Consider the following 16,933-nt stretch of genomic DNA (forward strand, 5'->3'; position numbering starts at 1 on the left):
TATTTGTTACTGTAATGAAAAGTTGACTAATACACAACATTGGTACGGGAGTAGGGTGCATTGTTATGACTATGAGATGATGTGGATAAACATTTGGAATTGGTTTGTGGTAGTTTGGAAAAGTGAATTAGGTACAACCTGTAATGTAATAAGGAGAACTTAATGGGTGATTTTGGTGATGATTCAGAAAATGAGAAACGGGACAGAAATGCTCACAGTAAAGCTCATGAAATTTCAAACAGAAATAAGGACTTTATTCGGAATTGATTTCACCCATTTTACATCTTGCAAAAAATAAAGAAACAAAAAACTTGAATACATGGTGTCCATGTCCTGAAACTGAACATAAATGTGACCAAGTTAATAATCTGGGACAGGCAATTTCAGGGCAATAAATTAGCTATATTTATTAATCAATATTAGTCAACTATTAGTTATAAATTTTAATCAAATAATTGCTCACAGGTTTCAACCAGATTTAAAAAGAGAAACAGAACTAAAGATGATCAAAGCAGAAAATATTTTGAAAACTTGCAGTTTGACCCTAAAATGGAGCTCCTTTAAGGATCCGCCCAGAGAATTTGAAGGGTTGAAACCATTAAAATCATTACAAGTACCTGCTAAAGAAATGGGAACCACAGTGTGGGTTCTAAGGTGCTTATAAAGGGATCCACTATGGCCAAGGCTTTCCCACATTCTTTACATATGTAGGACTTCTCTCCAGAATGAGTTCTTTGATGTTGAATAAGAGCTGAACTTTGGCTAAAGGCTTTTGAACATTATCTACACTTAAATAATTTTTCCCCACTATGGTTTTTCTCATGTTTACGAAGGGAAGAATTGTGAATGAAAACTTTTTCACATGTATTACATTTATAGTTTTTCTCTGCTGTCTTGATTTTTGGTCGGTTAAATGAATTTGAATTCTGTTTGAAGCTGTTTATACTTCATATCTTAAGGGTATTTTTTCTCTAGCAATCCTTTGTGTCTCAACAACAACTGATTTCAGGCTGATATTTTGGCCAAATTCAAAATTGTTATGGCATTCACCTAAAGCAAGAATTTTCATATGGGTTATTAAATTATTTGCAAACTTTAGAAATCCCATAGATGTAAAGAATGTGGTAAATCTTTTGGCAGAAGATCTGGGCTTTTTATACATCAAAAAATCCATGCTCAAGAAAATCCTCATAAATATAATCCAGGCAGGAAGCCATCCAGTTTTAGCACTTCCCTTCCAGGAGGTCAGAGGTTTCATCTCAGAAAGAAGTCCTACTTATGTAATGAGTGTGGTAACAGCTTTAAGTCCAGCTCATCCCTTTGTTATCATCAGAGAATTCACACTGGAGAGAAACCTTTCAAATGTAGTGAATGTGGGAGAGCCTTGAGTCAGAGTGCCTCACTCCTTCAACATGAACAAATTCACTCAGGAGAAAAACCCTACAGATGTAATCAATGTGGAAAAGACTTCACTTCTATCCCACAACTCAATAGACATCAAATAATTCATACTGGAGAAAAATTGTATAATTGCAATGAATGTGACAAAGCCTTAAGTTCCCATTCCACTCTTATTATTCATGACAGAATTCATATTGGAGAGAAACCATAAATGTAAGATGTGTGGGAAAGTCTTCAGACAAAGTTCAGCTCTCATTCTACATCAAAGAATGCATGCTGGTGAAAGACCCTATAAATGTAGCGAGTGTGGGAAAACATTCAGGTGTAACTCATCCCTTAGTAATCATCAAAGAATTCATACTGGAGAGAAATCTTATCAATGTCTAGAATGTGGGATGTCATTTGGCCAAAGTGCTGGTCTTACTCAACGTCAGAGGATTCATACAGGAGAGAAACCCTTCAAATATAATACATGTGGAAAAACTTTTAGACAAAGCTCCTCACTTACCGCACATCAAAGAATTCATACTAGAGAGAAGACCTATGATTGTAACGCATGTAGGAAATTTTCAGCCAGAGGTCATCCCTTATTAATCATTATAAAATTCATATTAAAGAGGACTCCCTGAAAGCAGATTTGCATCTGTGAAAGCCTTAAACCAAAGCTTATCAGAGAATACATACTTGAGATTGATTTATTTAAAGTAATGAATATGAGGAAACTTTTTAATTTAGTCCTCATCAGATACAAATTTCCAAGGAAAAACCTTGTCTATGTAATGATTATGGTGAAAACTTTTATACCTGTTAATCACTTTTTAAAACATCCTAAGACAGACATCTCATAGTTGCAGATATTGGCATGGGCCATTTGTAAGATAAAAATGTTTTTTTTCTGCCTTTATCAGCATTATGCAATATCTGCATTATGTAAACATGAGAAAATTTGGGGTTCAGTGTTGATAAATATTTCAGAAACCTGTACGAGCTGCTAGCATGTTTATTATTATTATTATTATTATATATTATAATATATAATAATAATATAGCATGTTTATTATTATATTTTGTAATAACAGAAGAACTGATCTTAAAAGTAAATGCATTTTTAGAGCATAGGACCAAATAAAAGGAAAAAAAATTGCAAACTAAAAAAAAAAGAGAAAGAAATGAGAAACAATAAAACTTAATGAATAAAAAAAGCATTTTGCACCAGAACAATAAAAAAGAAGACTTGAAAGCATCTCAGGAACTGGAGAAGACCCAACTCCTTGTAAACTCAGTGGGACAAAAGTGTAAATGCCTCTGAAAGACTTTTTCTTGAGAAGGAAACATTCCCCTACCCACTGGCAGGATAGGTACTTTGCTTGCATATGACTATCTAGGGCATTGTTTTCTGAAATTTGTTTCCCAATATTTATCTGTTCAAACACAGATGAACAGGCAGACCAACAGAAAAGAAAATATATAGAACACATAAAAATTATATTAAATCAGAGTAACCTGTTAGATGGATTGAGTGGATTATAATAATCATTATTCTTAGTTTTAGCTTAGTGACTATAAATAGACTAGTAAGAATTCAACCAATGTGGTACCAATTAATGCTTTTTATTCTTTTTCTCTGTAATATTCCCACTAATATGAACACTTTTTTTGCTAGTTAACACCACAAGATTAAACAGAAGAGTAAAAATAAGGAAAGAGAGAGAGAAAAGAGTTTCAGAATATAAAATGGAATTTCTGTCAGTTCTTTCCCAAAACCAATCAAGTAAAAAAATTTAAAGTCTCAATTTGAAGCCATGTCTCTCCACTTTCCAACTTATATAGAAGTCAAACTGTATTACAGAAAAAATATTAAATTTGTTGTTATTTTAAACCTTTTTTAAAAAGAAAACAATCCTAACTTTGTAAAATCCGTTTTAAAGGTGAAGTTTGAAAGCTAGACATTGGGTTAACCAAAACCCTGTAAAGAGTATGTATCTTCAAGACTTGTATACTTTTGGGGGAAGGTAAAGAAAGAATGGATTAGACTCCTTTTGGGTCCTCCATTTTTCTATATTGGGAGTAGGAATTACTTATTCCACTAATAGAAATACCACCTAATGGGCAACATCAATCCAATTTCCCAGCATTGCATAACATTTGTGCACTTCAACTTTCTGGAATTGGACAATACTGTCCAGTCCCATTTCTGCCATCTGCCAAGGAATTTATGCATCCCTGGACCTGGTATGAAGAAAACCTGTTTCCAGGTATTCCTGGCTCCTCTACAATCTTGCTCATGTTTTTCATAATAAGTCAGAATGACAATAACAATAATAATAACTACCAGAGAAATGGTAGAATTCTAGGCTGTAGTTATTTCCCAACTGTTGAGCTGAAAAGGCAGTGACAGTTGTGTTTTCACTGTAATATTCCCATGAGTAAGTGGGAATTTTCCTAAACTCTTTTGGCAAAGTTTTGTGGTCATCCTGCAGACTACGGAAACTGTGAAATCTAACATAAAATTATTTTCTGAATAAGAAGAGCTGTCTCTGTTTGAAGTTACATACAGTGAATTACTGGGATGATTACAGGAATCAACACTTAAAGTTAAGAATTTGTTGGTTTACTGCATTATTAAGTGTGTAGTGAAGCATGCTAGAAATCTATAGCACCAAGCTGATCTAACAATATTGGACAACCCAGAGAAAGAAAAGGACAATTCCCAGCTGCTAAACTGATAGGTAGACTCAGGACCATGAAATGAGGGAAACTGTTTTTTCTACCCTCAGTCCTAGCATACTTGATATCTGACTCATACTTTTTCATTATACTTTTCTAAAGCACAGCATATGTTAAATTTAAAGCCTCATGAAGTATTGTCAATAAGAATAAAAAGATTCCTTAGGGTAGCATAGCAGTTAAAATTCAAATAGACTCAGGAAGCATAGTTGAAGCAGATCACTTCTGAGATAAATTTCTGCATGTAAACAAGTGAGTAATTGTGAAATTTTTGAGCTAAATTTTTAAAGTTCTACATCACTCCAAAATCTACTAAATAAAATAATGTATAAAATTAAAATGTACTTTTATGAGTATAATTCTGTGCTTCCCAAATTTATTACTTTGTACTCACAATATTAAGGAAAGTGCATCTATATGATATTTTATTGTAAAACCTATACCTTTAATTGTATAAACTGTAATTTGAATTAAGTTTCAAAATTAATTTTGATGTTAAATGACATTAAATCACAGATATATAAGTAATAAAATAAGCAACCAAATGCAAAATCAATATAAATGTTTAATTAATCAAAAATAATGCAAGGATTACTTCTTAAATCAGAGCTTTGAACATATATGACAATAAAACTAATGAAAGTAGTAAAATTATTTCATATATAAACTCTATAAATTGTCTAGAATATTTCTTAGTTCAAAGCCAAAAACATTGATTGAGAATAAAGAAGATATAAATACTCTAGAGAAACTGTTATATTTTACCTTATTGCAATTGCCTCCTGTTTTCCAAGCATTAACTTCTAACCCTTTAATACATTTTCCAGAGCACAAATAGGGTGTTATTTTCAGATATTCCTCTAATTGTAGCGTCCATGCTTAAAGTGTTTCAAAATTTTCCCATATTTCTTCAGATGATGACTAAATTCCTATGCATAGTCTGAATCCTCCCCAAATGTCTACATTCATCTCTTTTTGTTCTCCTTTGCTATAAACCTGCTGTTCAGCTGGTATTTACTGTTTCCATACAACATGTTTCAACTTCTACAGGGACTTTGTTCAATGATTTTCTGAAACAATTTCCTTCCATTCCTCCAGTTTGGTAACCTAAAGTCACCCTTCATTTTCTCAGAAAAACCTTCCTTGAACTTTGAGATTAATTTATATTTTTCTATTATATGCTCTCATAGCATTACATGTCTTTGCTTTAATCACTTTATTTCAGCTCTTTAATGTATGGTAGAGTTCTTTCTGTCAATTTATACTCTTAGTTCACAAATATAGAGCTCTATTGTATCTTTGTGTTGCTGTCATTACTAACTATAAACTCAATGCTCAAAATTTTACCTGTTCATAGTTGGTAGTTATTTAACACTGTTTAAATAAATAAATAAATTTTAAATCACGGATTAATGTATGTCTGTTAACATTAATAGTCACCTTTTTTCTAATTACACTCTATACATATAACAGAGTTTGCTAATGCAGATGGTATCCAATGAAAATATTGTGCTCAGATCTCAGTTTTCTACATTCTACCTTCTATCCCCATAGCTTGTAGGAATGGCTAAGCTGGACTACAGATGCCACTATCCTATTTGTTCAGTACAGGCATGAAATCAAAACTAATAACTGTCACTTAATTCAATTTGATGAATGAAAATATCCTGTGGAATTAATATGAAGAAGAACTCAACATAGTGATTAGCCTGAACGAAATTGAAGTACAGTAGTAGCTGATCTCCCCTTCTTCCTGGATGAATGACCAGGTGATTAAATATTTATGTCAGCATCCTTGAACAAACCCAAATGAGTGATGTTTCTTATCACTTCTCTTTGAAATGATGCAGTGTTTTGATTGTGGTCCAAAGCTTTGAAACACTTCTACTTGGCATCTTCTTTCTTCAATGGAGCTCTTAACTTGCAAACATGACAGATTTGAAAGTCATGTTTGAAAGGTGTTAGTTGAAAGGAGTTAGATTGAGTCTTACTTTCCTTCACTCAATCTTCTTTATATGAATCATTTTGTTTTTCTTTTTGTTTTTACCCTAGACTTTTTAAAAGCAAATTTTATCTGATGTTCATGAAGAGAATGAAACACTTAAACTGTGCAGTTAATAAGAAGAAATCTTATCTTAGTGCATTTCTTTGCAGAGCTATGTCATATCATCCTTTGGCACTCTGATGGAAAAGTAGAATCATGTATGAAATAATACCTTTTAATTGTATCCTCTACTATTTTAGATGTAGGACAGTAATGTATCATACCTCTTTGAATGTAAAATATCTTGTACCTGCTTTGTGATACACAGTAGTGGCCATGCTTTATCAGAGCTATTTTTTAAATGATGTTAGTTTAGAATGTTTTCTTTCCATATGATGATTAAGAAGCTAATAAAAAATGGTGCCAGGTACCACAAAGTAAAAGAACTTTGCTGTTTTCTGGATATTTTTCTTTTCTTTTTTTTTAATGAGGTGTGCTGGACGTCTCTATAATTTTGTTCAAATGACTGCAGAACCTGGAGAAGCTGTTGCTGTTATTGATACATAATATACTGCTACTATTGATCTTTTTATATAAATATAAAACTATATGTGTATAGATATATATAATTTGAATTTTTGGAAACTGTGCTGTTAACATTGAAAGAAGTTATTCCAGTTTACCATGTTGAGTTGGCATGGTATACAAAGTAAGACCTATATTGGTCTAGAAACATTAAACTTAATTTTCCTATTTGTACAGGGGTAACACACTGTATTAAATATGTAAGGTATTATCTACATGGGTTTGATTAAAGAAACCAATAAAATATTCTCTAAATAATGAAAAAAGTGTCTATATATATATAAAAGAAAGTGAATAAATTCATTATTTTTGCAAATAAACTAGAAAAATTCAGCTTCTGTTGATAAATATTTGTTTAGTTCTCACTATGTTCTTCACATTTGTAACAAAACCCACTGTTTATATCACATACAGTATTTAGCTTACTCTCATAAACTAAATTTGATATGCAGTCTTAGTGTAGAATTAAAAGTTAAATCAGAGTAAAATAATCAGAAGACTAAGTCAAATACCATGATGGAATTAAACATGGAACGCTATTGTAAGATATATTAAGAGTACCATGTAATCAATCATTCATAAACTATATTTATATATGTGGAAAATTAATAAGAATATAAGTAATACAAAGTTCAGACCCAGTAAAATTTGATCCACTACAGTGCTTTAAAACTTAAGATATCCAACTGGGTATGGTGGTGCATGCCTGAGATCCCAGGACTCAGGTGGCTGAGGCAGGAGGATTGTCAAGAGTTCAAGTACAGCTTGGCTGAGATCTTGCTAATTTCTGAAATGTCTTCAAGGTATGTTTTTTATTATCCCCGTCAAAGTAATTGGTTTCTTTTTAACAATGCTAATCTCTTTAGCAACAACTTTTCCTTGGCCCCAAATGTATACATGGCTCCTTCTGGGCCAAAATTTAAGATTTTGCAATTTTTCTGCTCACCCTTTTTCACTACAAATCTGGCTAAAAGCACCCAGCAGTACCTATGTCATTGCCTCAATGTTGGACCGAATTTGAAATTCCTCTGAAAGATCAATTAGTCCACTGCCTTTAATTTCAATCTCCCTGAAAGTCTCAGATAAAATGTAAACAATGTTTTTGGCCACAATGTAACACACACAGTCTCTAATCTATTTTGCAGTTAAGTCCTTTCCCGTGATTTAAGCCTGCTGAGCCTGGTCTCTACTCTCTCCATTCATACCAGGATTATGGTATCACATCAATCGCTGCTTACAGTATTCTAAAATTTCATCAGCCAGCATCTCCAAATCTTTCTAAACTCCTCCAACAAACCAACTCCAAATGTTTGTAAATCATATCATCATGTACAGTTCCAACAACTACCCAATTAATGTACACATTTTCTGCATGTGTCAGGTTTCCCATTGCTAAAACAGAATCCTCAAAACTCACAACTATTGGAGATCTACTGGAGCTAACAGTATCAGAGGATTCAGTACATGATTGACAGGTTGCAAGGCAGGAACATCATAGAGGAGAGGCATGGCAGACCAGTGCTGCATAATTCTTAATGCCCAGGAAGTAGAACAGGGAAGTGGCACCAGAAAGGAAGGGGTTAATGACAATACCAAAGTCATACCTCCACCGCACAGCCAGTCATACTCAGAAGTGTGCTCCTCCAATCTCTAGTGACTCAAAGCCAATCTAGTTGACACAACAAATCTTAACCTTCACAAAATACATGCAAAAATTCTTAATACTATTTTTGCTAACAGAATTCAACAACTCATTAAAGAGATTATCTGCATAAGTAGATTTTGTCCTCGGGATGGAAGGATGCATCCTTTGACATATATAAATCAATAAATGTGATACACAATATAAATAGAATGAAACATAAAAATCACTTGATCATCTTTATAGAGGAAGATCAAGCCTTGCATGAAATCTAACATCAATTCTTGGAAAAAAAAAAAACTGATGAAAATGGGGATAGAAGTACCTTACCTCAAAAGTAATATATAACAAATCTTACCTGATAAAAGCAATATATAACAAATCTATTGACAACATTAATCTGAACTGAGAAAAAAGTCAGAGCACTTTCTCTAAAATCAAAAGTGACAAGGAGATTTACTCTCTGCACCTCTGTTCAAGGTAGTACTTATCATTAGCTACAACATCCAGGCAACAAAAAGAAATAAAATAAACACAAACAAAAGAATACATCAAATTATCTCTACTTGCAGATTATCAGATTCTTTTCATAAAAGACCCACTCCAAACTCCACCAGAAAACTTTTAGATCTGATTAAAAATTCAAAGAACTGGTGAGACACAAATTCAATGCAAAAACTTCAGTCTTCTTATGTACCAATACTGAAACCATCAAGAAAGAAATCAGGAAAACAATCCTATTCACAATAACTTCAAAAATATTAAATACTTAGAAATCATCTAGCCAAGGAGATAAAATGTTTCTTTAATAAAACTTTAAAAAGCCTAAACAAAGAAATTGAAGGAAATATTAAATATTTTTTTCTTAATTTATACAAACAAATCTTGATTAAATGGCCAGCTTATTAAAATTAATGTACAGATTCAATGCATTGAATCATCACAATTCCAATATAATACTTTACACAACTAGAAAAATTGATTCTAAAATTCTTATAAAATCAGAAAATACTAAAACAACCAAACAAATCTCAGCCAAAAAAGCAAACCTGGAGAGATCACAATATCAGATTTCAAGTTATGCTACAAAACTGTAGTAACAAAAACACCACAACTCTGGAGCAAAAACAGATATGTAGACCAATGGAATAGAAGACACAGAAACAATCTCATACACCTACAGCAAACTGATCTTTGAAAAAAGTGCCAAAATCATACTTAAATGATGATCTCTTCAGCAAATGATAATGGGAAAACGGGATATACGCTTGCAGAGGATTGAAACTAGATCATCATCTTTTACTTTGTATCAAATTCAAATAAAACTTGATCAATGACCTACATATAAAACTGAAATGTTAAAATTGATGAAAGTAAACACTTCCATTCATAAGCACAGGAAACGACTTCCTGAATAGGATTCCAGTAGCACAGGGAAAAATATGGAAGTAACATCTAAAATCAGTAAATGGGATTGCATTAAATTATAGAGCTTCTACACAGCAAAGAAAACAATCAAGAGTGAAGAGATAACCTGCAGAAAGGGAGAAAATTTTTGGTACCTACTCTTCTATTAAAGGATTAATATCAAGAATACATTTCAGATGCCCGTTTTTGGATTGGGTCTTTAAATTTGGGAGGTCTGATTTTTTAAGTTCTTTATGTAGCCTAGATAGGAGACTTTTGTCTGAAGAATAGCTGGTAAAAATTTTCTCCCACATTGTGGGCTGTCTCTTCATGATGTTGGTGGTTTCTCTTGCTGTGGAGAAGCTTTTTAATAAGAAGAGATTCCACTTGTTGATTGTTTGTGCTAGTTCACATGCAACTGAGGTTTGGCTCATGAAATCTTTTCCTATGCCAATGTCTTCAAGAGTTCTACCTAACCTCTCTTCCAGCCAGTTTGGTGTTTCTGTTTTAATATTTAGATCTTTAATCCATTTTGATTTTAGTTGAGTGCATGGTGAGAGATATAAGTCTAGTTTTAATCTTTGGCAAGTTGAAACTCAATTTTTCAGCACTATTTGTTAAAGAGGCTATCTTTCCTCCAGTGAGGGTGTTTGGCTCCTCTGTCAAAGATGAGGTGGCTGAGCATGTCTGGAGTTATTCCTGCATCTTCTAATCTGTTCCACTGCTCCTTGGATCTGATTTTTTTCCAGCACCATGCTGTTTATATCACAGTAGTTTTTTAGTAGAATTTCAAGTTGGGGATTGTGATACCCCCTACCTTGTCTTTGTTACCCTAGAATTGCTCTTGCTATTCTAGGTCTCTTCTTGTTCCAAATGAATTTTTGGAATGTTTTCTCAAGGTCTGTGAAGTATGCTGCTGGAATTTCAAGTGGGATTGCATTAAATCTACATAGGAGTTTTGGAAGTATGACCATTTTCACTATATTGGTTCTTCCTACCCAGGAGCAAGGGATGTCTTTCCATTTTCTGATATACCTTTTGATGTCTTTTTTCAGAGTGTTATAGTTTTCAGAGTAGAGGTCTTTGGATTCTTTCATTAGGTTGAGTCCTAGGTGACATTTCATAGACAAAGTAAATAACCTGTTTTTGTTTTTTGAAAAACAACCATTTATTAAAACCAATACAAAAATATGAAAAGGGGTAAGAGAAGGGTGGAAGAAGGGGAGAGAATGAGGTCTGAATCAGATGTCAGTTGTGGAAACACGTAAATGCCTACCTTTAAAAATTTACATTTAAAAAATGAACATACACATAGATCATTTGTCCTTTAAAAATAATCAAAAGCAGACATGTTTGGCTGAAATAAGACCAATAAACATAACCAAAACTCCCCCACAAACCAAAGTCCACAGAGAATTCAATGTCTCGTTTCCATTTAGAAGTCTGGCTACAGAGTGTGACTTGTTTTGCTTCTCAGGATGATGCAGTGCTGGAAGAGACCCAGTCTCTTGAGTCTCTCGATCCCATTTGGTGGTAAGTGTCAGAAAGGCCAGCAGACCATGATGAGTCAACTCCTGGATACTTGGCAGGATGTCAGACTGTGCTCTCCATCCTCTAGGACTCCACAGAACCATCCGGTACACCTGGTGGTGAGGAAACAGTGGGAGCAGAGTCCACCAAACACAGAGAAGCAAATAAACATTTAAAAAAATTTTTCAACATCACTGATCATTAGAGAGATGTAAATGAAAACAGTGATGAGATTCCACCTCACCCCAGAAAGAATGGCTGCTATCATGAAACCAACCAAGAGCAAATGCTGGCAGGGCTGTGGGGAAAGAGGAATACTGCTCCACTGCTCGTGGGAGTGTCAACTGGTGCAACCACTGTGGAAATCAGTATGGAGATACCTCAAAGAACTAGGACTGGAAGTCCCATTTGACCCAGCTATTCCCCTGCTGGGTATCTTCTCAAAATAATTGAAAGAATCATACCACAGCAATATATATGCACCCATGTTCACAGCGGCACAGTTTGTAATAGCTAAAATGCGGATACAGCCCAATTCCCCATCAACTGGGCCTGCATAAAGAAAATATGACTTTTTTAAATGGAGTACTACTCAGCCATAAAGAATGAGAAATTAGAGGCATTTATGGCTAAATGGATGAACTTTGAGACCATGCTCTTAAGGGAAATAAATGGGACACACATGTGTAAATACCAAATAGTTTCTCTGGTGTGAGAAAGTGAAAGTGTAAATAAGGATCAAAATGTACAATAGACAATGTGAAATAGGAAGAAAATGTGCAAAGGGGAAGGGGAAGTGGGAGGGGTAGGGGAAGGGAAAGGGGAATGGAATTAACATGAGAAAATAAAAAAGTGGAAACAAAGTCTTTGTAAATAGGGAGGGGTGGAGGGGTTGAAGGGAGGCAGACGAATGGGGAAAAATAAGAATCAAGATATACTATGTAAAGGTACAAATCTCCAATAATTTATGTCATTATATTGTATACCAAAAATATACCAATAATATTAAATAAAAAATAATACATTAAGAATTAAGGAGCTTAGCCAGGGAGGCAGAGGAAGAGGTCCCTGGCCTCCAGGAGCTCCATTCCCTCCAACCCATGCCACACCCACTGGTGACCAGCCAGATGGTGAGAACCCCTCCAACTCACCATGCCAGCTGAGGGCTCCTGCAGCTCCACCCCCACCTCTGAACTCCTAGATGTGCTGCTACCTGAATCCACACTATAAAGGCACAGGGGGGCATAAAAGCCATTGTCCTGAGCTCCAGAGGATAGAGCAGAAGTGAACAACGAATAGAGGTCCTCTCTCAGGCTGCATGATGAAAACTGAAGCCCACTGGAAAAGTGAAGAGCATCACTGCAATAAAGGCACACAAGACCACCATACTTGGTAAGTTGGAGGGATTATAATCTCCCATTAGAACCTGGCCTATCTTCAAGGAAAGGACAGCTGGAACCTGAAGTAGAACATTGCAGAGTTCAACCCTACAGGAGGACAGAGAGCTCAGTTTGGGACTTGCAGCAAGAAATCTGCCTAAGTCTCATGGGTCTGCAAATGGCTGGCTGAGACTCATTGACTTATATCTGCACACTGCTGCCCATGATGTTTATTGTGACAGTAGAGACATACCCTGAAGGAGGCCCTTCATTTTTATTTTTTATTTATTTTCAAAATTACTATTTTTTGTTCTTATTTTTAATTTTTTTTCTTTTTCTACTCTTTTCAAATTTTTATTTTTCTCTTCTTTTTTCTTTCTTTTCTCTTTTCTTACTCTCTCTCTCACACACTCACTCTCTTGCTGTCCCACATTGTTCTTCAACTCCCTTTTTGTACCTGTTCTGGCCTTAATTTTGATTTTGTCTTTATTTTTTTTCCTTCTCTTTTCCTTCTCTCACCTGTGTCCTCTGCTCTCAATGCTAACCTTCCCCTATCCTTCTACCTATCCATCCCTCCCTCCCCAACTCCTTCTAACTCCCATCTGAAAGGGTAAAGTTGCTATATTGAAGAGTTTATTCACTATAAATATACTTTGGGTTGGTCATCCATTTTTATTTAATTCACACAGTTAAAGGTGATAGATTAATAACTACCAAAAATTGTCATTTGGTAAGATGTACTTGATGTTAAGGTGTTGCTGATTGTATCAGTTGGGCTAAGGAGTTGTGATTGATCTAATCAGTTGTCCTTTCTGGTATAATGAAAATGAGACAGCCTCAGAATCATTAGAGACTCAAAATCTAAAGCCCAGCTATATCTGGAAGCCACTTCTGAAAAGCAGTCCTTCCATAAGGGTTCTAAATACATGCAAAAAGGTACTTACCAAAAGCAATTTTGAAGTATCAACCCAGGAATTAAACCAAGGACAGTAACAAAAACGAAATGAGAAGACATTTAAGCAAGGCACAAACTCAGAATTCTACCCCACCAAAGGTAAATTCTGGGGGAAACAAGGTGGAAAAGTCTGATAATCAACCACCTGGATACCCTGAACTGATACCACAGGAAGTAACAAAACAGATAAATGAGGCTCTAGAAAAATTCAAAGCAGAAATAATCACCCAAATAACTACACAGATGGTGAGCAGAGTGAAAGACATGATTAGAGGCTCTAGAAAAGAAACAGATAAAAAAATAGATGAGCTCAGAACCATGTGGGAAGCCATCAATGCCCAGCCTAAGAAAGAAATGGAAACCATTGTTGCCCAACATAAGAAAGAAAAGGAATCTATGAGACAGATTCAAACAGATATCCAGGAGATTAAAAACTCCATTGAAAGTATGCACAGCAGATTAAGGGAATGTGAAGATAGAATAACAGATATAGCAGACAGGATTGCAGTTAATGACCATGAAAATGCGATTTCTTCAAAATAATAAGGGGCCATGAGAAATCAATCCAGCAGCTGCTAGATGATGCAAAGAAGAATAACATAAGACTGATAGGAGTCCACGAAAAAACAGGAGAAAGTATCATTGACATAAAAAAACCGTTCACAGAAGTAATAGTAGAAAGCTTCCCAGACAGAGGTAGAGAATTGGATGTACAGATAAGTGAGGCATATAGAACCCCAACTAGCCACGATCAAAAAAATGTACACCTAGACACATAATAGTCAAGATCCCAGAAACCCAACAGAAGAACAAAATCCTAAAACCAGTTAGAGAAAAGAAATAAATCACATACAAAGGAAAGCCCATCAGAATCACAACAGATTTCTCAACACCAACACTTAAGTAAAGGAGAGCTTGGAGTGAAGTATTTCAAGCCCTAAAAGAAAAGAAATTCCAACCTAGACTGTTGCATCTTGCAAAATTATCTTTCAAAATTGATGCAGAAATTACATACTTACACGACAAAGAACACCAAACCAGAACTACAAACAATTCTAAACAGGATCCTAGAAAAAGACAATGAAGGTCACAACTCCATGAGGCCCAACAGAGGGAAGCCACCAGGCAAGGCAAGAAACTAAAGGGAAAGGGGGAAAGATAAGAAATAAAAGAACCAACAACAGTAAAACATCATGACAAGGATAAGTCTATATCAATCAATTATAAACATCAATGTTAATGGCCTCAATTCACCAATCAAAACAAAAAGACTGGCAGAATGGATTAAGAAGCAAAATTCAACAATATGCTCTATACAAGAAACATACATAACTCAAACAGAAATTCATAGACTGAAAGTAAAAGGATGGAAAACAGTTCTCCATGCCACAGGAGCCCAGAAAAAAAGCAGAGATAGCAATCTTACTTGCACACAAAGTAGATTTCAAGCCAAAACTAATTAAGACAAACAAAGATGGTCACTACATCCATGTAAAGGGAACAATCCAAGAGAAAGAGATGACAATCACAAATATATATGCACCAAATATGAATGCCCCCAACTATACAAAACAAATATTAATGGACAAGAAAAACCAAATAAGCACTAATACAATTGTAGTGGGGGATCTCAATAACCCACAATCAGAAATAGACAGATCATCTAGACAAAAAATTAACAACAAAATTCTAGAACTGAACCAAGCTATTGAACACATGGACTTAATAGATGTTTACAGAGTGTACCACTCTGCAAATCAAAACACTCATTCTTTTCTGCTGCACATGGGTCATTCTCCAAAATAGATCACATGCTAGCTCATAGTGCAAATCTAAGTAAATGTAAAAGAATTAAAGTTATCTCCTGTATATTATCAGACCATAGTGCAATAAAATTGGAGATCAATAACATAAGAAACCGCAGAACACCAACAAACACATGGAAATTGAATAACACCCTCCTGAACAACCAATGGATAACATACAAAAGTAAAGAAGAAATTAGACAGTTTCTCCAAGTAAATGATAATGCCAGTACAACATACAGGAATCTATGGGATACAATAAATGCAGTTCTATGAGGGAAATTCATAACAGTGAATGCCCATATTAGGAAAACAGAGAGGGCCAGGGATTTAGCTCAGTGGTTTTGCTGCCTGCTGAGCAAGCGTAAGCACCCTAGTTCGATCCACTTACCAAAAACAAAAACAAAAAACCAAAAGAAAACAGAGAGAACTCAAATACACAACCGAATGGAGAACCTCAAGTTCCTAAAAAAAGAAGAATATAACAAACCCAAAGCTCGTACAAGAGAGGAAATTATAAAGATCAGAGCAGAAATCAGTGCACTGGAGGCTAAGGGAATGATACAAAAAATCAATTAATCAATGAGTTGGTTTTTCAAAAGAATACATAAAATTGATAAAGCTTTTGCAAACTTGATCAGAAAAAGGAAAGAAAAGGCTCAAATCCATGCAATTAAGAACAAAAAAAGTAAAGTCACAACAGATCTAGCAGAAATCCGGAGGATCATCAGTACCTACTTCAAGAACCTGTATGCTAATAAAATGGAAAACACAGAAGAAAAGGACAGATTCCTAAATATATATGATTGCCAAAGTAAAATGAAGAAGATATAGAAATTCTAAACACCCCAATTACAATGAGAGAAATTGAAAATGTCATTAAAAATTTATCAACAAAGAAAAGCCCAGATCCTGATGCAATCATTGCTTAATTCTACAAGACATTTAAAGAAGAGCTATTGCCATTACTCTTTAAACTCATCAAGGAAATTGAAAGGGAAGCAATGCTTCCAAATTCATTCCTGGAAGAAAATTTTACCTTGATTCCAAAACCAGGGAAAGACCCAATCCAAAAAGAGAACTACAGGCCAATCTCCCTAATGAACATAGATGCAAAAATCCTCAAAAAGATATTGGCAAACAGAATACAGAGGGGCATCAAGAAGATCATAGATCCTGACCAAGTTGGATTTATCCCAAGATTCAAGGATGGTTCAACATACGTAAATCAATAAACGTAATACTATATTAACAGAGCCAAGGACAAAAACCATATGATCATTTCAATAGATGCAGAGAAAGCATTTAACAAAATCGAACACCTTACAGAAAATTGGAATAGAAGGTCTTTATCTCAACCTGATTAAGGCTATCTATAAAAAACCAACAGCCAACATCATACTAAATGGTCAAAAACTGAAAACTTTCACTCTAAAATCAGGAACAAGTCAAGGATGCCCTGTATCACCACTCCTGTTCAATATAGTTCTGGAAACATTAGCCACAGCAATTAGAAAA

At 34.7% G+C, this 16,933-nt stretch overlaps 1 pseudogene; it reads left to right on the forward strand.

Annotated features, from left to right (window-relative positions):
• Positions 1 to 502: 502 nt before the first annotated feature.
• Positions 503 to 2,050, forward strand: LOC106010255 (uncharacterized; annotated as a pseudogene).
• Positions 2,051 to 16,933: the final 14,883 nt, after the last annotated feature.

This window comes from Heterocephalus glaber, unplaced genomic scaffold (assembly GCF_053883595.1).
Source record: "Heterocephalus glaber isolate CG9 unplaced genomic scaffold, H.glaber_assembly_v1.0 deba00001586, whole genome shotgun sequence".
In the NCBI taxonomy this organism is placed as follows: Eukaryota; Metazoa; Chordata; class Mammalia; order Rodentia; family Bathyergidae; genus Heterocephalus; species Heterocephalus glaber.